This window comes from Heterocephalus glaber, unplaced genomic scaffold, assembly GCF_053883595.1.
Source record: "Heterocephalus glaber isolate CG9 unplaced genomic scaffold, H.glaber_assembly_v1.0 deba00000546, whole genome shotgun sequence".
NCBI lineage: Eukaryota > Metazoa > Chordata > Mammalia > Rodentia > Bathyergidae > Heterocephalus > Heterocephalus glaber.
The window spans coordinates 20,683,743-20,705,578 of record NW_028258147.1 but is presented as its reverse complement, the minus strand read 5'-3'; the positions used below and the strand labels follow the sequence as shown (position 1 = coordinate 20,705,578).

At 35.2% G+C, this 21,836-nt stretch overlaps 1 long non-coding RNA gene across 1 annotated transcript in view; it reads left to right on the top strand.

The window, feature by feature from the left end:
• The first annotated feature begins 547 nt into the window (after nt 1-547).
• LOC110345898 (uncharacterized) overlaps nt 548-21,836 on the top strand; it is an 89,563-nt gene continuing 68,274 nt past the window's right edge. The window contains exon 1 of the long non-coding RNA XR_015448734.1: nt 548-749. This is a non-coding gene — a long non-coding RNA (uncharacterized LOC110345898). The remainder of the gene's footprint in view (nt 750-21,836) is intronic.

Here is a 21,836-nt window from a genome sequence, read left to right as displayed (position 1 = left end):
AAAGGCACTACTTTAAAAGAAAACCTAGTTTAGTTTTCTATAAAGTTTAACAATGCCTTCAGAAATTAGATTCATCTATCCTTGGTTTTACATATTTAAGGAAGAATAATAGCCTGGAATGTTGTTTACTCACATGGGTTTTGAAAAATATTACTCAAGAGTGGCTATTATTCCTTTTTTAGGAAGAAAAGAGCAAACATATTATTTCATTTCTTAATAATTCAAGCACACTTACCACACATATACTTGTTCTTTTATGGGGCACCAAACTTCATACATATGTAATGAATGATCTTTAAAGATAATGAGTGTCTTTAAAGATTTCTCTTGATTTATGTTATTGGCTCACCAACTATTCCCAGGGAAAATGAGGTTGAATACTTTCAAATATGCCCTTTTCACCTTCTTGCTTACACTTCTCTTACTTGCCAAAATCTTGTTTTCACAGTCATATTTTGTTACTGATGCTCAGGATGTGCTGTCCTTTTCTAATAAGGAAATAGGAATAGGGACACATCCTGATTAATTTTCTCTCTTACCATAATCCTTGTCTCTTGGGAATCTGGAGGTCTGCAATTTGCTCCCCACTCCTTCCTTCCTTTCTTCACTGAATATTTGCTTATTGGATGGAGAGCACATGTCCATGCCTCTGAACTGCAGGGCCTCACAGACGCTTGGAGAGCACTTTTTCCTGCTTGCATTCATCTATACCTGCACCTCCACTGTTGACGTTGTGGCTGAATTGTCAGGTCAGTCAGTCAGTTTGTTCTTTATAATGGATTTTAATGGTGTTCAGCTAAAAGGCAACACTGCTCTAAACTGACAGGGCAAAATAATGAATTGCATAAGGATAACCTAAATTATTTACAGAAAAATGTAGAGCAGTATTAGGCTCAGTACTCATCCTAGAAAATACCAAACTTAATATCTTCTGTTTTTGCCATTGCACACAGTGTTAAGGAACCACATTTCTGCTTTTAATTTTGTCACTTGGATATAACAAATGAGCAAAGTTAGATGGAATACTTTCTGAGCAAGATTCAAATTTTGAAAATATATATATATATATATACATATTTAAAAAACAGGTAAACTAGATATTTAAAACAGCAGAACCCAAGAAATGATGAATTAACTTTAAACCTTAGTCATTAACACATCCCTTTAGAATATCACAGAGAATAAGATATTCTCACATTGCTGTAGTCCTTTTTGTTCTGCAATCCTAGAGCATTTAACAACATACATGGTTAAAATGAAAAACCCAGCAATAGATTACCTAAAGGGGTGATTGTGGAGAAATGGAAGAATAGATCAGCATGGAATGAAGACTGAAGAAATTAACTGGCAGAGCTTTCTTTATTTTGTTTGACAACGTCTTTCAAATCACAGGACTTGTGAAATCAGGTTTATAACTGAATTAGAATGCGGCTGTCACAACAATGACAACTACAACAACTTATCTTCATTGAATGCAATATGTATAGGCCCTTAGTGTTGATCATACTTTAATTTCTTCAATTCTCTCAATGATGCCATGATGTAGTATATTAGTTTTCTAAGCCTGATAAAACAAATTGCTACAAACTTCAAGGTTTAAGGCAACAAAACTTTATTTTTCCACAGTTCTGGAGGCTGAAAGTCTAAATCCCCACAAAGGCACAGCACCTCTAGATGTTCTTGGAAAGAATCTATTTGCTTTTTCCACCTTTTGGTGGCAGCACTTCTTGACTGGTGATTACATTGCCCCCATCTCTGCCCTGTGGCTCCCTTCCCTCTCTGTCTCCTGTGTGTATGTTTTATAAGGGTACTTGTCACTAGGTTTCAGCCCACATGGATAGTACAGGAAGATCTCTTTGTCTCCAGATCTTTAGCTTCATTCCATCTGAAAAAGACTGACCTTGTTCTCAATTCAGATGCAGCCACATGTTCCTAGGATTAGGATGTAGACATATCATTTGGGAGTCACCATTCAACCTACTACAAGTAGGTGGAATTATTATATATCCGTTTCACAGATGATGAAAATGAAGCACACTACCTAACCATTATTAAACTATGACAAGTATCACCAATCACAATGACTGGCTTACTTATATTGCACTATCTATTAAATATTTATAACATTCCAAAAAGAAGGTACAGTTATTTTTGGAATTTTACAGGCAAGACAACCAAGGTAGAAAAACATTATTTTTCTTAATATCATTTAGACAAAAATTCTCCTTTGATCATGGTGGAATGTCTCATAGAAATAAATGATAAATAAAAACATCTGGTAAAACATAAAGCTTTAAGGGGTATGAAAAAATAAAGGAGGGGAGGAAAATAGAGAATACTATTAGTGGATTACATTTTTAAATAGTTGGTTAGGGAAGGTCTCAGAATTGATCAAAGAGGGGAGGTTAGGGTTAAACCAAATAGATATTTGGGAGCAGAGGATTCTGGGAAGAAAAAATTAGCAAGTATAAAGACCTGGAGTCCTGTTCTATAGCTACAACAAAGAAAAGATTCTATAGCTACAACAAAGAAAAGATTCTTAGTAAGACTTAGTAGGATCTCTCTCTCTCTCTCTCTCTCTCTCTCTCTCTCTCTCTCTCTGATAGTGGGAAATACTGGCCTTTCTTTTATACAAGCTAGTTGCATAGTACCTGAAGGACACTCAGATGTAAATAACAAGAGTAGCATATATAACTCTACATGAAGAGCAAGAATTGTGCAGAAGAAAAAATTGGAAGTCATTATCAAATCCTGAACTCCAAATCCAGTGTTCATTCCTCCATACTAGGAGGAAGTAATTTTGTGTGAAAAGTACCAATTTGACATGTGCATTAAAAAGTTTTTAGATTTTAGGAGTTAATCTTGATGTTGGCACACTCAATGAATTTTATAAAATGAAAACACTCATAGAGTTCCAAAAATAAGCTTAATCTTCCATTCTAAAATCATGGACAGACTCAGATGTGCGTTATGCTCATCATCAAAGTGCCCTTTGGCCTTTGTCACTACGTTGTAGTTGATATGAGCTTGGTACTTCAACTTCAACTGTATCAGAGCAAGCAGGCCCAATGGATGGGACATCTGGTTAAGGAGTTTAGTGGAACCCCACAAAGTTGACGGTCTTGAAAAGCATAACCTAATAGCCTTCCTTTTACTGGAATATATTTTTTTCGCATAATGATTTTGACATCCAAAACAATAGGAACTTCTTAAGAGCAGAAATTTTAAAAAGCTTTCTTCTAATTTATTAGCTCACTCCTTATTAGCTCACAATTTTAATTGTCAGTCTATACCAAATAAACATTAAGTGCAGTTTATAAGTGCTTAGTCCTCTTTTTTGCCATATCCATTGGATGGAAACATTGCCCCAGAGATACTTCCACTTCTGTCAGTTTTGGGGCATGTATGTGCTTGGAGAAGCACTTTATTTATGGCAGACAATCACTTCAGAATCTTCTTATGTGTTAATGTATCTTTTTTCACTGTGGAAGGAGGATGGGGATGGGGTATAGGAGTGGTTAGACTGTTTTGTGATGTGAGCTGGAGCGATGAGTGAACAGGATTTCAGGGCTGCCACTAAAGCATAATGTCCCTGAGAAAAGATTTGCTAAACCAGTCCAAGGTGGACTTTTGCCAGACTATTGTTTCTTAAATTGGCTTGTTTTATCTTACTAAATTTTTTTCCTTTTTTTTTTTGCATACTGTAAAATAAGAGTCATGAGACAATGTTTGTGCTTCTTCCCAGAAAGAGCAATGTGATAATATTAATACTATGACTCCCAATTGTCCAGTTGAAGCTTAAGGGTCCTCATATTTTATGCAATAGGAAATTGTATATATTATTCGTTCCTTTAGTAGTAAAAGATACATGAAAAATCACTTCTTTTTCGTTTCTCCCCACCTCTTTCTTCTAGCATTATTTGCCTTGATGTTTCTATGGAAGAAATATATAGGTAACAAAGATAGTCAAGTAAAAGTATTTCCTTCATCCTGAATTGATACTTAAGTGTGATATGAAGACCACTGTAAAGAGAAATGTTAGAGCGCTCATAAAATTTCATTGTATTTCTAAATTTTAAAAAAAGATTCTAAGTAGAATAATGAATATGTCATGAACATTTAAATTCTAAAGAGTCAAAACCTAAAGTCAAAGTCAGTAAAGTCTTTCACAGCCTCTAGTTTTCATAGTTCATAGGCACCCAGTTCTGGTTATCTATTTGAGTTCCTGGGGGGCCTTTTAAATAAAAGACTCCAGAGGTTGTAAAGCCACTTCTCTGTATAAGAGAAATATATTTCTAGATAGGTTTATGTTCTTTTTAAAAATTCATTAAGTTTATTGGTACATTCTAGGTATACAATATGATGACATTCATCATTAAGAATTTGTACTCTTAATGATATATCTTGGTTCTTATTTTTTCCCCATTCCCCTGCTCTCCCTTCGACCCCTCTATTCATTCCCTATTTACAAAGACTTCATTTCTGTTTTTCCCTTTTCTCATATTTATTCCTTTCCCTTCCCCTAGCCCTCCCACTTTCTCTTCCCCTTTGGGCCTTATCTTTCCATTTCATATTATCTATTCTACATTTAGATCCTTATTTACACTTTCAGTTTCACACATCAGAGAGACTATGTGGTATTTGCATATGTGTATCCTATTTATTTCACTTAAGAGTATGGGCTCAATATGCATCCATTCAGCTATAAATGTCTCTAGTTTCTCATTCTTTTTTTTTTGTACCAAAGATTGAACTCGGGAACTTGCACTTGTGAGGCAGGTGGCAGAACCACTTAGCTAAATCCTCCACCCTAGTTTCTCATTCTTTATGGCTGAGTAGTAATCAGTTTTATATAAAAATCACATCTTCTTTATCCAGTCACCAGTTGATAGGCAATTGGGCTGTTTGCAGGTTTTAGCTATTATAAATGGTGCCTCTATAGACATGGGTGTGCATATATTGCTGTGGTAAGATTCTTTTAATTCTTTGGGGAAGATACCCAGCAGGGGAATAGCTGAGTCAAATGGGACCTCTAATACTAGTTTTTTGAGGTATTTCCATATTAATTTCCACAGTGTTTGCACCAGTCTACACTCCCAAAACAGTGGAGGATTCCTTTTTCCCCACAACGCTGCCAGCATTTGTTATTGGTTGATTTCTTGGTAGCCGTCATTCTTTCTGAAGTAAGGTGGAATCACAGAGTTGTTTTCATTTGCATCTTTCGAATGACCAGTGACATCAAACATTTTTTTTCATGTATTTATTTGTCCTGTTTCTACTTTGTCTAAGAAGTGTCTGCTCATTTCACATGCCCATTTTTGGATTGGGGCTTTAAACTGGGGAGGACTGATATTTTAAAAAGTTCTTTATATATTCTAGATAGCAGACCTTTGTCTGAGGAACAACTGGTAAAATGTTTTTCCACGTTGTGGGTCATCTCTTCATTCCGTTGCTGGTTTCTCTTGCTTTGCAGAAGCATTTTAATAAGATGAGATACCAATTGTTTATTCTTGTGCTAGGTCACATGCAACTGAGGTTTTGTTGATGAAATCTTTTTGTATGCCAATGTCTTCAAGAGTTCAATCTAACCTCTGTTCCAGCCATTTTAGTGTTTTGGTTTTAATATTTAGATCTTTGATCTATTTCAATTTTAGTTTAGTGCTTGGTGAAAGATAGGTTTCATCTTTGGCAAGATGAAACCCAATTTTTCCAGCACCACTTATTAATGAGACTATCTTTCTTCTAGTGAGGATGTTTGGCTTCTTTGTTAAAGATGAGGTGGCTGAGTATGTCTAGAGTTGTTTCTGCATCTTCTAATTTCTTCCCCTGATTCTTGGGTCTATTTCTTTGCCAATACCATGCTGTTTTTATCACAGTAGCTTTGTAGTGTAGTTCCAAATTGGAAAATGTGATACCCCCTACTTTGTCTCTGTTACCTAGAATTGCTTTTGCTCTTCTAGGTCTCTTCTTGTTCCAAATGAATTTTTGGATTGTTTTCTCTAGCTCTTTGAAGTATGCTGTTGAAATTTCAATTGGGATTGCATTGAATCTATATGACAGTTTTGGAAGTATGGCCATTTTCACTATTTTAGTTCTTCCTCCTCAGGAGCAAGGGATGTCTTTCCAATTTCTGATATCCTCTTTGATCTCTTTTTCAGAGTGCTGTAGTTTTCAGAGTAGAGGTCTTTGATTTCTTTTGTTAGGTTGATTCCTAGGTAGTTTTATTTTTTTGGATGCTATTGTGAAAGAAGTTGTTTCTCCAGTTTATTTTTCAGTGAGTCTATTGCTTGTGTACAGGAAAGCTATTGATTTTTTTGTGTTGACCTTGTATCCAGCTACTCTACTGAATTTGGTTATTAAGTCTAGAAGACTTTTTTTGGAGTTCTTAGGGTCTTCTACATAGAGAATGATGTCATCTGCAAATAATGACAATTTAACTTCTCCATTTTCTATCTTTATTCCTTTTATTTCTTTCTTTTGTCTAATTTTTATGCCTAATGTTTCCAGAACTATATTGAACAGGAGTGGTGATAGTAGACATTCTTGTTTTGTTCCTGACTTTAGCATAGAGGATTTTGGTTTTTGACCATTTAGTATGATATTGGCTGTTGCTTTTTCATAGATGGCTTTTATCAGATTGGGAAAAAGATCATCTATTCCAATTTTCTTTTTTAAATTAATTTTATCGGTACATTTTAGGTATACAATATAATGACATTCATCATTGGAAATTTGCACCTTTACATAATCTCTCTTTATTCCAAATTTCTGTAGGGTTTTTATCATGAATGCATGCTGGATTTTGTGACACACTTTTTCTGCATCTATTGAGATGATATGGTTTTTTGTCTTTGATTCTCTTAATATAGTTTATTATATTTATTGACTTGTGTATGTTGAGCTGTCCTTGCATCCCTGGGATGAATCTCAGTTGATATGGTGTATGATCTTCTTGATGACCTCCTGAATTCTGTTTGCCAGTGTCTTATTGAGGATTTTTGCATCTGTATTCATTATGGAGTTTGGCCTATAGTTCTTTTTTTCAGTTGGGTCTTTATCTGCTTTGGGGATCAAGATGATGCTTGCTTCCAGGAATGAATTTGGGAGTATTGCTTCCCTTTTTATTTCATTGAAGAGTTTAAACAGTAGTGGTAATAGTTCTCTAAATGTCTTGTAGCATTCAGCAGTGAAGCCATCAAGACCTGGACTTTTTCTTTGGTAAGTCTGGTGTGATTTGGATGGGCTTTCCTTGTATGTGATTTGTTTCTTTTCTCTAACTGCTTGTAATATTTTGTTCTTCTGTTAGGTTTCTGGAATCTTGACTATTATATGCCTAGGTGTAGAATTTTTTTTTTTATCACAGCTAGTTGGAGTCCTATATGCCTCACTTATTTGTATGTCAAGTTATTTTCCCCTGCTTGGGAAGTTTTCTGCCATGACTTCTGTGAACATTTTTTTAATGCCGTTTGCACTTTCTCCTGTTTTTTTCATTGACTCCAATCAGTCTTATGTTATTTTCTTTGCATAATCTAGCAGCTGCTGGATTGATTTCTCATGGTCCTTTGCTATTTTAAAGAAATCTTTCTTTTCCTGGTCATTAATTGCGATCCTGTCTTTTATATCTGATATTCAGTCCTCACATTGGCTCATTCTGCTGCATAAACTTTCAATGGAGTTTTTAATCTCCTGGCTATCTGTTTGAATCTGTTTTATGGATTCCATTTGTCTTATATGCTGGGATTCCATCAAGTTCCTGAGCTTCTTTATTTTTTTTATCTGTCTGCTCTATAGTCATTAATTATGTCTTTCACTATGGACACCATCTCTGTTGTTATCTGAGAAATTGTTTCTGATTTTATTTTCCAGATCCTCTTTAGTTTTCAATTCAGGGAGTCATGGTTGTTGAGTTTCAGTTTGTTCCATCTCGTTGCCCCCTGGAGTTGCCTTTGGTGATCTGGAAGTCTGGATTTGCATCTTGTTTAGGTGCCTTCTCATTTCAACTGCTGCAGTCTGCTGTGCTTTTATTGAGGTGGCTCTTTGCTCTCCCAGTGGGCTTCAATTCTCAACAAGTCTGGAAGAGGTTTCTCTCTACTGATCACCACTGTGTCAATTCCTGGGCTCACAGTGATGACTTCCTGGATCCCTGAGCTCTGCTGTTTTCCCAGGGGGCTCCTGGCTGGAGTTTGTGTGCATTTATGGTGTCTAGGTGGGCCTCTGGCTGGGCCTGCATACCTGGGCAGCTGTTGTAGGGGTGGACCTGTGTCTGGGGCCTATGTACTCCTACCACTAATGTGTGGGCAGGGCTGTGTGCCAGCTTTATGTTCTTAACACAACTAATTAAAGTATTATTTATATGAGAGAAATTGAAAATAATTTAAATCTCCTTACAATGTTATTATAGTAGATTTTATGAAAGGAAAGTATTGATAACATATTATGCTGTGAAAAGCTTAGGTTTATATAATTGAATAGTAAAAAATGGTTCTGCCTAAAACCTAAAATGGTTGTGCCTAAAATAGACACCTATTTTTAGTTTCAATAGTATGTTCTCTAATTTTCACACACACAAAAATAAAGTTAGTTAAATTTGACTCCTCTGTGATTGCTAATTTTTGGGGGAGGGGGCAGTTTGCAGGATACATGAGACATAGTATGAAAAGAGAGGTTCAACCTCATGCCTAGGGTTTCTCCTGGAAGATATAGAATTGGCAGTGGCTCAAGTTGTCCAGCCTCTGTAAGGTTCTCAGGTAGTAGAATTAGAATTCAGGCTAGGGCAGTGAAGCTCAGCCAGTCCCAGCACATGGAAGGAAGCTCCCCGCCTCCATTCCAGGCTCCTAGGGCAGTGAAGCTGAGCCGGTCCCAGCACCCGGAAGGAAGCTCCCCCGCTGCCATCCCAGGCTCCTAGGGCCAAGAAGGTGAGCCAGTCCCAGCACCTGGAAGAAAGCTCCCCACCTCCATCCCAGGCTTCTAGGGCAGTGAAGCTCAGCCAGTCCCAGCACCCAGAAGGAAGCACCCCTGCTGCCATCCCAAGCTCCTAGGGCACAGAAGGTGAGCCGCGTGGGTACCAGAAGCACCCCCCCCCCCGTGGAAATGAGAAGACACATAAACAAGCCTCAAAAACAGACTTCCACATCACCTACAGCAACCCCAAAGGGAAACGAGATGGAACACTCTGATACTCAGCCACCTGGACTCTCTGAACTGGCAACAAGAGAGGATCTGGGAAAAATGAAATCAGAAATAATTACTCAGATAACAGCAAAGATTTTGCTCATGGTGCAAGACATGATTAATAAATCTAGAGAGGACACAGATTAAAAAAATAGAGGATCTGAGGAACATGATGGAATCCCAACACAGGAAACAAATGGAATCCATAAAACAGATACAAACAGATTTCCAAGAGATTAAAAACTCCATCGAAAGTCTGTGCAGCAGAATGAACCAATGTGAGGATAGAATTTCACATATAGAAGATAAGACTGCAATTAGTGAGGAGGAAAAGAAAAATTGCTTTAAAATTGTAAGAGAACATGAGAAATCAATCCAGCAGCTGCTAGATGATGCAAAGAAGAATAACATAAGACTGACTGGAGTCAATGAAGAAAGAGGAGAGAGTGAAGATGACATAAAAAAACTCTTCACAGAAGTGATGGCAGAAAACTTCCCAAGGAGGGGGAAAGAACTTGACATACAGATAAGTGAGGCATATAGGACTCCAGCTAAGCTTAATCAAAAAAAATCTACACATAGGCATATAATAGGATTCCAGAAATCCAACAGAAGAATAAAATTCTATAAGCAGTGAGAGAAAAGAAACAAATCACATACAAAGGAAAGCCCATCAGAATCACAGCAGACTTCTCTGTGCAAACCCTCAAGGCAAGAAGAGCTTGGAGTGATGTATTTCAAGCCCTAAAGGAAAACAGCCTCCAACCCAGATTGATGTATCCTCCAAAACTATCTTTCAAAATTGATGGAGAAATAAGATACTTTCATGATAAAGAGCACCTCAGGAACTTCATGAATACCAAACCAGCACTCCAAAAAATTTTAGACAATGCCCTAGGAAAAGACAATGAGGATCACAACCCCAGGAAACCCAGCAGAATGAACCCATTGGGCCTGACAAATTAAACACAAAGGGGGAGAATCCAACAAAAAGAAAAAGTCATGACAAGACTTTTAAAACTTTTAACTTCATCTCCCTAATGAGTGTATAATTCAATCTTATTACTGTACTGATTAGTGTTTTTCTGATTCTAGAATTCCACACCATTCCTTGTGCTATACTGGCTATTTATCATCTTCTTATGTCTACATTTTAATTGGGTTGTCTGTTAATGAGCTCTAAGAATTCCTTATATATTCTGCTCATAGGTTGTATGCATTGTAAATATGGTCTGTTTAAGGACTACTTTTCATTTTAATGATGTCATTTAAAGTTCTAAATTTTGATGGAATCTCATCAATTTTTTTTCTTTTATACATCATGTTTTTTGTATCCTAGGTAGTCCTTGCCTACCCTGAATTCATAAATATTTTCCCTTATAATTTTTTCTTAAAGTTTTATAATTTTAGGCTTTCTTATTTAGGTTCATAGATCCCTTCAAGTAATTTTCATGTATGGAAAAAAAGGGTTGAGGTTAATTTTTTATATATGGATACCAGGTGTTCTAGTGCGGTTGGCTGAAGACACTGTCTCTTCCTCGGCTCTTAAATTGAGTTTATATTCTATACAATGCTAATGTTAAATAATCTTTCAAAACTCAATGGGACATATATGTGTGGTTCTATTTCTAGATTCTCTGTTTTATTCAAATGATCTATATGTCTTTCCTTACACCAACACTGCCTTGATTACTGTAGCTTTAGAAGAAGTCTTAAAATTGGGTGCTAAACATCTTCCAACACTGTTTTTGTTTTTGTTTTTGGCTTTTCTTGGTCCTTTGTACTCCTACAAAACTTTAAAATTTCAATATCCAATTCTTCATTTATAGCAAGTATACACAGACCTGAATTTTTATATATAGCTTGTGTTTTCTAATCCTGCTAAATTCAAGTACAAGTTCTAGGGGCTCCTAGAGATTTCTTAGTATTTTCTCTGTAGATGATCATTTCATCTACATATAAAGATTTTGCTTCTGCCTTGCCAATCCTATCCTAGTTGTGTCATTTTACTGCCAGACTATTTTGGTTTAGACCTATGTTTCAAAATCTAATGGACAGATGAAGAGTAGGCATATATGCCCTTGTTCTCCACTTTAGGGAGAAAGCATTGTATCGTCTCCATTCATAGAAGGAGTTTTTGTTGGAAGTATGGAGTACATGTCTTTGATCTGTTGAGAAGGTTCTGCTCTACTTCTAGTCTCCTGATAGCTTTTACCATGAATAGCTGTAGAATTTAGTCCAATACTCTTTCTCCAACTAGTGACAGGATCATATGGCTTTCTCCTTTCCTCTGTTAAAATGATGACTTTTGGGGGTGGATCTTCCAATGCTGAACCAACACTGCCATCCCTATAACAAAATCACTTTCTACATACTTCCAGATCTGACTTCTAATAGTTTGTTTTGTTAAACAAATTTCTATCTATGTTCATACTTTTTTCTTCTATTATCTTTATCCAGTTTTAGGATTAGCGCAATGTTGTGTTCCTAAAATGAGGGGGGAAGTGTTCCTTCTTTTTTCTGCTTTAATTGTTTGATGTAATGTATCAGTTAAAATGTATATGAGCCTGCTGTTGTCATATAGGTAGGTTTTCAAGTTAGGAATATACTTTCTTTAATAGGTGGTATTCAAATTCTCTTGATCTTAGCCAAAAGGCTGAGAAGTGATGATATTCAAATTTTATATTTCCTCCAGAGTTAGTTTCATTAATTTGTCTTCTAAGTTACTTCTTAGAAGTTGTCAAATTTATTTCAAAAACGATTTTTGTAATATACTTTCTATATCCTTTTAAATTCTGTAAAATCTGTGGTAATGTCTCCTAGATCTTAATATTGTAATTTAAAAAATGTATAACTGATAAAGTGTAACAGGAAGAAAAGGTCTAAAAGAGCAGGGGAATTGGGAGGGGTAGGGGAAGGGAAAAAAGGGAAAGGAAAAAATGAGAAGAGGAAAAAAATGGATACAAGGTCTTTGCAAATAGGGAAGGGTGGAGGGGGTGAAGGGAGTGCAAGGGAAGGGGAAAAAAATAAGAACCAAGAGACTCATGTAATGGTACAAGATCCCAATGATGAATGTAACTGTATTGTATACCTAAAATGTACCAATAAAGTTAATGGGGGGGAAAAAAGAATTCATAATGAATGTGGACAATAAGCATCTACCACCATTGTTTTAGTCTTCGAGGCACAAAGTGCTTATGTTCTAAAATCCAGCATACTGTTCTACTAAAAATGAAATAGTTGGGCACCTTGATCCAAGGAATAACAAGACTATGGTAACCAAATTTGTCAAGTAAAATTGATGGAATCATCTTACCCACCTCTACTAGGTAAAAGGGGAGAAATGCTCATCAGGATGTTTGTCATCCTGTGGTGCACCTGAATGTCTGCAGGGCAAGAATAGTCCTACTATTGCCACTGATGGCCTGTCATCACTGGTGGGTCTAGAGAAAAGCAAAACATTACATGTGATGTTTAGTGACCATCTGCTCTCACTGGGCGTGTTTTAAGGTGAAGAAACTCAAACCCAAGATGTCCTACATCCAGCTATCATTTAGTGTGTGTCCCTTTGAGTCTCTCAGCAACCTTTCCCAATTTTCACTACAGATTTTGGAGAGACTGGTGTCCCCACAAGGCCAAGAGGGCAAGTGAAAGCACAGGACAAATGTTTAGTTATCTGTCTTTTTCTATGAGAGTTGAAAAGACCTGTTGTGAGAAGCTCTGTTTCCCAGGTTTTGTGATGTCCAGGATGAACAAGATACAGAAATTCTAGCTTGGCTTGATTCTTGCTTTCTAATGTGCTAAGATTTTTGGGAATCCAAAAAAAAACCAAAAAACTAAACTAATCTAAAATGCACAGAGTGGATGAGATTGAACTTTAATCATCTCAGCATTTAATCAAGACTCAGGATTATTATGTTACAGTTTAGTAAAAATGATGGAAAGAAAATACAATATGCAAAATATGAGTCAGGAGAGCAAAATCTTAAATTTTTCCTTTAAAAAATACAATAGTGTAAGGTCTTGATACTGAGCTGTAGGGTAGTGTAGGGAGAGTTTAGACTCCAGAAGAGATAATGAAATAAAAACACAAGCAACATGCTCACTGTTTCTGTATTTTCCTTGGAAGTTTTCTATTCAGTATAATAAACCAATTATTTTATTTTATTTTATTTTTTTATGTTTGTTTTGTTTCAGCTTGTGAAAAATAACAGTGGCTGAAGCTGCTGTTGTAAATTCATTTTCCCAAGAAGTAATGTTTTTTGTAACACCACTGTCATACATGGAAACAGGATGTGAATGTTTAACTTTGTCAGTTATAGTTTAATGAAAGGAAAAAAACAGTGAATCTGGGAGCTTAATGTCAGGTGAAGAGAGAAAATAAGTAAGAAACTTTCTTGTTTCTACCTTGGAATTAGTGAAGAACAATTGAAGGGAAGGGAACATAATATTATACTGTAGGTGGTAGTTTCCTCTGAAGTAAGAGTATACTGAGTTGTAAAAGTGTACAAAGCTCAGAGAAGTTTGCTGATTCTCAGATAGTTAACTGGTTATGACAAACAGCCTAGTATAAAGTAGTGAATAAAGTATGTCATTAGTTTTAGTTATCAAATTAAAGAAGGTTGAGGAAGATATACTTTTTCTTTTTATGTTTCAGATGCAAATATTTATGTGCCTTTCCTACTGGTAAGCTGAGTCACTGTGGTGGCTCTTATGGGTAAACATCATCGCATCATGGGTATCAAGAGATATCACCTTTTCTTTTTAAAATTTGACTGCAAGATAGAAATCACAGACAAGTGTTTTACTGATATTCATACAAAATAAGAGAGTAAATGCCTCTTACCCTCTACAAATATCTCTCCAAAAGCAGAGCTCTGTCAGAACTCTAGAAGGTTGTGAACATTCCATAGCTGGTAGAGTACTACTTCTGTGACTCTTATCTGCATCTTGTATGATGTGCAAATTATTTAGCAACTGCCACATTATTTATAGGTATGAATTGCACAAATTAATCTCATAAATAATTCATTTGGTGGTTGCAATTTTACAGTGCACCACAGTATAATAAAAATCTATTTTTGTAAAGCTGGTATAATTTTTATTGTGAGTTAGATTTGATTTTTTTTTTCAGAAAAATACCTTTAAATATTGGTTGTGGCTTTCTAAGATTTAGGTCCAATATTTGCAGAATAAGGTAAAGAAAAGAAGTGTTTAGGTAATCCATTGGAATGCTCTAAAAAGTACATAGACTTGAGACAAATGAGTGAAGATTTCTGGTATGAATTACTCAGATAATAGCTTTACTTCTTCAATTCACTTTGAATATACAGCAGACAAATCAGTGATAAATAGAAGATTTTAACATACACAAATTTTTAATCAATTTGTTTCCTTAATGGGAGTGCTGAAATATAGAGACTCATAAATTGAAGCAGTTTGATGAAGAAAACAGTATCCTGGCAGTATGGCAGGCTGTCAAACAATTTTACCAATCTAAAAACAAGACTGTGACTTAGATACCTCATAATTCAATTTTAAAACTTGAAACTAAAGCAAAAATCTTACTTCCCCACAGTAAGACATAAGAATGTCACTGTGGACCTAAGAGAAAGACAGTCGCAAGTTTGTTTGCTAGTAGACTCCTAGGGAGCTGAACACAAAAATCCAATAAATAATTAGCTCTCCTGTGACAGGCTTCTGAATTACTGTGATACATTAATTGGACAAAATTAGCATGAATTAAGGCAAATAAGTATAACATGTAATTTATTACTTACTAAGCATGGTGCTGCAGTGGAAGCTTCGGATTTCCCTTAAGATTGCTTTAACAGCTATAATGCATTCCTTAATTTACTCTGTGGAAAATCAATTTTTTCAGAGTTCATTAAGCACCAATATGTTACAATGCAACTCTCTAGAGCATAGAGCCTCAATACATTATGTAAATCCATGCCAGTGTGGTACCAATATGTAAATAGCAGCAATATTATTGTCAGTTTCCTATTGATAAGTTTGACCAGAGTAAGACTATCTACAACTTCTTGGGTCTTTTGACTTATTTTGCATGTAGTGGTACTGTGGCATGCTGTCTTTTGCCAATATTTCTTGTAAGATATAAGAAAACTTGGGTCAGTGGTGGGAAGCAGTATCATTTCTATCTAATCCCATGTTTTCTTAACTCTGGCAATCAATCAACAAGTGTTTATTAAGTATACTTAATAGATCTAACAAATATCCTTAATAAACTGTGGATCCGCTGGAATCTCTTATCAATTTTAATTTATATGAGATTCTATGACTCTTATTTGAGCCAGAGAAATAACTTAGACCACCAATGCCACAATTTCATGGCAATATAAATGAATTTCTCCACTTTACTTGGCATTAATCTATGTAGGACACATTAACAACAAAATAATGTAACACATGATTCAACCAAAAATAATTTTCTAAAAGACAGTGTGTTGAGGAAAAGTATAATCCAAAGTAATTTTGACTGGCTCTAAAATTTGATAGAAAAGGCTGGTTATTCCAAAATATTACTACACACAATGTATGACTTTTCAAAGGTTGGTACTTGGGTGTCCCAATAACCATTCTATAAACTTTTTTGAATAGTTTAAAAATTGTTTCAAATTAATTTTACACTATTTCTTCTTCTAAGGTTATTTATATCATTAATTAACTAACTCAGTGTTCAGTAATAAAATGTTCCCCAAATTCATATGCTGACGTCTTGACTTCTAATGTAATATTATTTAGAGATCAGGCTTTTAGGTGATAATTAATTAGAATTAGATGACATTGTGCAGGGATTAGGGCACTTAAAGGTAGTGACACCAGGGAACTTACTCACTCTCTATCATGTGAGGACACAAGGAAAAGGACATGATCTGTGAGCCAATAAGAGAAATCTCTCCAAGAATTGGCTTGCTAATACTCTTTCAGCATCTAGAGGTTAGAAAAATAAATTTATGTTATTTGATTTATGTGGTCTATGATGTTTTTCTATGGCATCTACTCTGCCTAAGACAGGATAAAAGTTGCAACAATGTAAATGTGTCCAATTTGATGAATTGCATACAAAATTATGTTGATTTAAGATTGTAGGTTGAGAGATTTTGGGGGGGGATGGAAATAACACGTAAATTTAGAAAATCTTCATGAAAATTATAAATCTAAGAGCTGTGTATAACTGACTCTTTGGTTTTCTGTAATCAACTTACATTGACATAAGATCTAAATAATATTTGAACAAAAAGGAACCACTTAATACAAATTTTTTCCCTACTCAATTTCTACTTACAATTCTATTGCTTCGGTTCCAACCATACTGTCAGCTTTGTGTTTTTCTGCATGTATAATATGCAAGCCCACATAGTGAAGATACTACTCCTTCTGCCTGGAAATATCTGACTCCAGAGAGACTCTTGCCATTTCTCTACCTCCTTTAAGTCACCTTAATTAAATGTTACCTCATTTGGGCCTATACTGCATATGGAAAACTGAAAGCATCTCCCACTGTTCATCTCCCTTAACTTGTCCTATTTTTCCACGTTATAAAACCATATTTTGTTTTACTATAATATAACTGTACTACATTTGTGTGTGTGTGTGTGTGTGTGTGTGTGTGTGATGCTGATGATTAAACCTAAGGCCTTGAGCATGGGAGGTAAGTGCTGTAACTGCTCAGTTATATCCTAGTTTTTCTTAACTTTGTTAAGAAAGAGAGACATCCTCTCACTATGTTGCCCAAGATGGCCTTGAATTATAATCTGGTCCTCTTGCCTTGGCCTCCTGAATAGCTGGAATTACAGGTGGACAACACCTCACTTGGCTATAATTTACTTTTATTACCCCTATTTAGCTGTTTCTTTTCTATGTCTGTAAGCAAGAATATAAATTCTGTAGTATCAGAAAACTTTGCTTATTTTGTTTGCTGATATATCTCAGATATACAGAGCAATGCCTCATACGCAGTAGATGCTTAATATACATTTTTTCTCAATGGATGAATGCATTTTTAGCCAAATATGCTGACTTGGCTCATTTGTTTCTGTTTCTGTTGCTCTTTTTTATATGTAAACAAAGGAGAAAGTTATTAATTAATTTAAAATCTGTAAAATGAGAAAAATAATATTTAAAGGTTATTGTGAAAATCAACTTATATAAAATATGAAAAGTGTTTATAGTAAAACATTTAACATAATAGACATTCAATGAATGATATTTTAAAGAATTTATCATCTACTTGTCTAATGTCACAGGTAGACTCTTTAGCTTTACAAATTAAAATAATTTATTTCACCCATATATCAATTATTGTGAATTTAGGTTTTTTTCCAGTTAATACTCTTTTCTAGATATTTAAGGTGTCCCAGCTCTCCATTATTAAATATATTTACATCATGGTATCTTGTGCTATCTTTTCATGTTTGTTTGTTCTTTTCTTTTATTCACTTAACAGTTTGTGATTCTGTATTTTTTGAAATGTGAATTTCCTTAATGTTTGTTGCCATGTTACACTATAATTGCAATAAATGCAGGTGCTCTTGTCATTTGGTCATCTTTTATGTTTGGAGGCTGGCAGTGTGCTTATCACATAATAGGTAATATGTATGTATGAAATGAAAGAAATACTGAAGACCTGAAAATGAATTAAAAATGACAAAGCAAAAATGAAGAAAAGCCATCAAGAAATTTAAAAAGTGAAAAAGATTCTTGGGTTTTTCAATGGAATCAATATGATCAACACTTTTCATACATGTGAGTGTTATATATATGTATGTACATATATACATTTACATATTCATACATACAGAGTTTTTATATGTGCATATATACATATATAATATAAATATTCCACTGAAATATGCTATGAACTTTTTTGGTTTTGATCAAATTGCACTCAGCCAATATGTCTAATGTAAAGACTTAAACTCAGTAGTTAATTGGATTACTAGCTATATTTTCTATATTGCAAAACATTACCTTACTGTGGAATATACTGATTATTTCACATTTAATCTGAGAGTAGTAATTTTTTAAAGTGAATATTATAAGGGCTCTAAAAATAGGTGGTGATTACCTATTTAATTGCATAGAAACAGATCGTTACCTGTTCATCATCATCTGAGACACCAAAAAATATCAAGGATTTTTCTGGGGAAAACGGCCTGAGTATTTTGGCAACTTCTGAGATAAATCCTGATATAAATTCTGTTATTAGTTTACGTAAAGGAGCATCCTGAGGCAGTGAATACAGATGAAATATCTTATACTTTTTCCAATGGAAAAATTGGGTGAATTAATCTAACATTTTTGTGTTTCTCAGTTGGATGAGCTTCGCCAGTATACACAACAATTTTGCCTAGAAATAAAGTGAGTTTTGGAGACAAGTGCAATTTTCATGATTCATTATGTATCTAATTTTTATTTTAATTGTTTTAAAAGGAAAAGATAATGGGAATTGTGTGGAGAGTAAAACTTAGGAGGGTTAGAAGGGATAAGAGTAAACTCATCACTATGGTTTAGATATGCGTTGAATGTAATCTCTCAAAACTTAATGTTTGGTTCCAATCTGATGGACGGTAAGAAGTGGTGAGATCTTTAAGATTTGGAGCATAGTAAGAGGTGTTTGGGTCACTGTGAACTCTGCCTTCTATTAGTGATTGTGGGACCCTGGTTAGTTCTCAGGAGAAAGAATTACCAAAAAATCCTGAGCCTGACCCTAAGCCATTCCCTGTCTTTTGTGTCACCATGTGATCCCTCCTTGTCACACTTATTCCAGACAAGGAGCCATCTGTCATGAAGCCCTCCCCAGACCCAGCGTCATGCTGTGGGGATCCTTAACCTTCAAAAGCAATGAGATAAATAAGCCTCTTTTCTATACAAATGACCCAGCCTTGAGTATACTGTTACAGTAATAGAACACAGAATAATACCCACGTTTTTAAAAAATTAAAAATGTGGAAAACAACCAACAAAATACCAAAGTAATGTTTTTTAAAAAAATTCAATGCTCAATTCTGAATATTTGAATTGTCATGTAGAAATCACCATGAACATTATTTCCATGAATAGGAGACATCATGTTTTCACCATTTAATTCTTAGTACCTAAAGCAGAATGAAACATAGGTTGGTCATCTTTAAAGTATGTCAAAACATTAGGGCACAAAAATATCTCTGGAAACATAAATAATGGTGGGAATTGTATTTCTATATTTCCTTCATAGAGGATGTTCCATGAGATGAGAAAGTAGAAATCTGTTACAGGTTAGAGGATCAAATAAAATATGGCAGCCCTCATAGGCTGTAGGCCTGGCTCTCTGCAGGGTGATGGTTCTGCTAAATATGGTGTGTATCTATGGAATCAAGCTGATTTTCCTGGACAAAGAGGAGACAACAAGCTCCATATTAGGGTATCCATCCATAGCAACTGTCCTTTTCTGCTTTCCTTGTAAAGATATCAACCTCCACTCCAAATACACAGTGATGAAATATCTTTAGTATTTAAAGAGTATCTCTTTTTTTTTTTGTACCAGGGATGGAACTCAGGACTTTGTGCTTGCAAGGCAGGTGGCGGCACCACTGAGCTAAATCCCGGCCCAAGAGTATCCTTTTTGAAAGATGCCTCATGATCATCACTTGGTCCAGCATTCCACTATTTTCATAGTTCTTTTGTCCCCCTAACACATAAATCCCATTAAAGCTGTTTCTGGAATAGTTAACACCACATGGAGAGGCTGAAGTGTTTGTCAAATTACTGGGGAAAAAAATCAGCTGCTAAATAAGCTGGCAATGTAGCTCAGAGCAAAGGCCCCAGGTTCAATCTCCAGTATCAAAAAACGAACAAGCAAACAGCAAGAAAAAAGGAGGTTGAGTATATTTATCATGTTGCTGTTGATGTTAGAGAATACCCAACATCCACAATTTAAAAGAAAAGAGATTTATTTGGCTCACAGTTTCCAGTGTGTTCAGCCCAAAGTCAGCAGGCTCCAAGAAAGAAACAGCATGGTGGCAGGGCCCAGTGGAGCACAGCTGCTCACCACATAGCATCCAGAGAACAGAGAGAGAAAAGGCAGGAGCCTGAGACAAGAATATATCCTTCCAGGTCATACTGGCTGTGGCCCTCCTCCAAACAGGCCCAAGAGCACATTCAGCTACTGAAGTCATCAATAGAATCCATTGATGAGTACAGAGCCCCCATGGTCCAGTTACTTTTCAAACATAAGCCACTTGAGGGACACTTTAGATCTAAACCATAACACAGACAAAATATATTAACTTGTGGAAGGTTTGGTTCATGACTTCAGGATTTTATATGGACATAGATTATGTGGGAATGTCCTGATACCTCTAAAATGTTTTAACCACATCTAGTGGCTAATTTTGCCAACAAAGGCCCATAAACATTTACTTTACAATGTAAGTTTTGTAGATGTGTTTAATAAACAAGTAAGATGGTAAGGTCAACAAAGCATTTCTCAAAAAAGCATTTACATGGCAGAATGTTATTATATATTGCATCAGATTGTTGGTTTATAAGGACTAGATAGACATAAATTTACGTGATAAAAAAAGCACTTACTGCCGCCGTAGAGTACATAAAATACTAACCTAGTCTGTACTGTAGAAGTTTATGTAACTGCTTTTGTAGGTATTTTAGTTGTTTCTATCTGGTTTAATAATTATTTTAGGGCCCTTATTCATTTTAAAAATTAATACTCCCATGTCAGAGTAAAATCCAAATATCTCATAATTAATATATATCATGAATCTGAGTAAAAAAATTTTCTAAGAATGTTATGAATTCATTTTATGATTTGTCATCCAAGTAATGCCATTAAAATAAAAGATATTGAAGTTGCTTAATTTCTCAAAGATTTTCCAAACACAGTTTATCTTTAACATTCTATAACTATGTATTATGAGAATGCTTGGTTAATAGAATCTTTGGTCTGAGATTAATAACCACACCTGCTATTTGTTTACTTACATACTGATAATAAAATATCTTATTTTAATAACACTTTCATTGTTTTATTGTTGTGCTTTCACATCTATTATGACATTCTTACAATAGCCACACAAATAAAAATCATTTCCTAATTAGAATTACTGTATTTGTGTAAATATTAAACATATAAAATAGGAGCACTATTTCAGACCTTCTCATGAAAACATTGGCTCAAATATCTGGTTTATAAATGTTTGCCTCCGAAGTGAAATAAATAGGGCACACATGTGTAAATACTGAGTAGCTTCTCTGGTGTGAGAAACTGAAAGCGTAAATAAGGACTAAAAGGTATAATAGATAATGTGAAATAGGAAGAAAAGGGGCAAAGGGGGAGGGGAAGTGGGAGGGGTAGGGGAAAGGAAAGAAGGGAATGGAATTAATATGAGAAAATGGAAAAATGGAAACAAAGTCTTTGTAAATAGGGAGGGATGGAAGGGTTGAAGGGAGATCAAGGGAATGGGGGAAAAAATAAGAACCAAGAGAGATCATGTAAAGGTGAAAATTTCCAATGATGAATGTCATTACATTGTATAACTAAATTGTACCAATAAAATTAAATTTTTTTTTTGGTACCAGGGATCGAACTCGGGTCCTTCTGCTTGCAAGGCATGCGGTGGAACCACTGAGCTAAATCCCCAGCT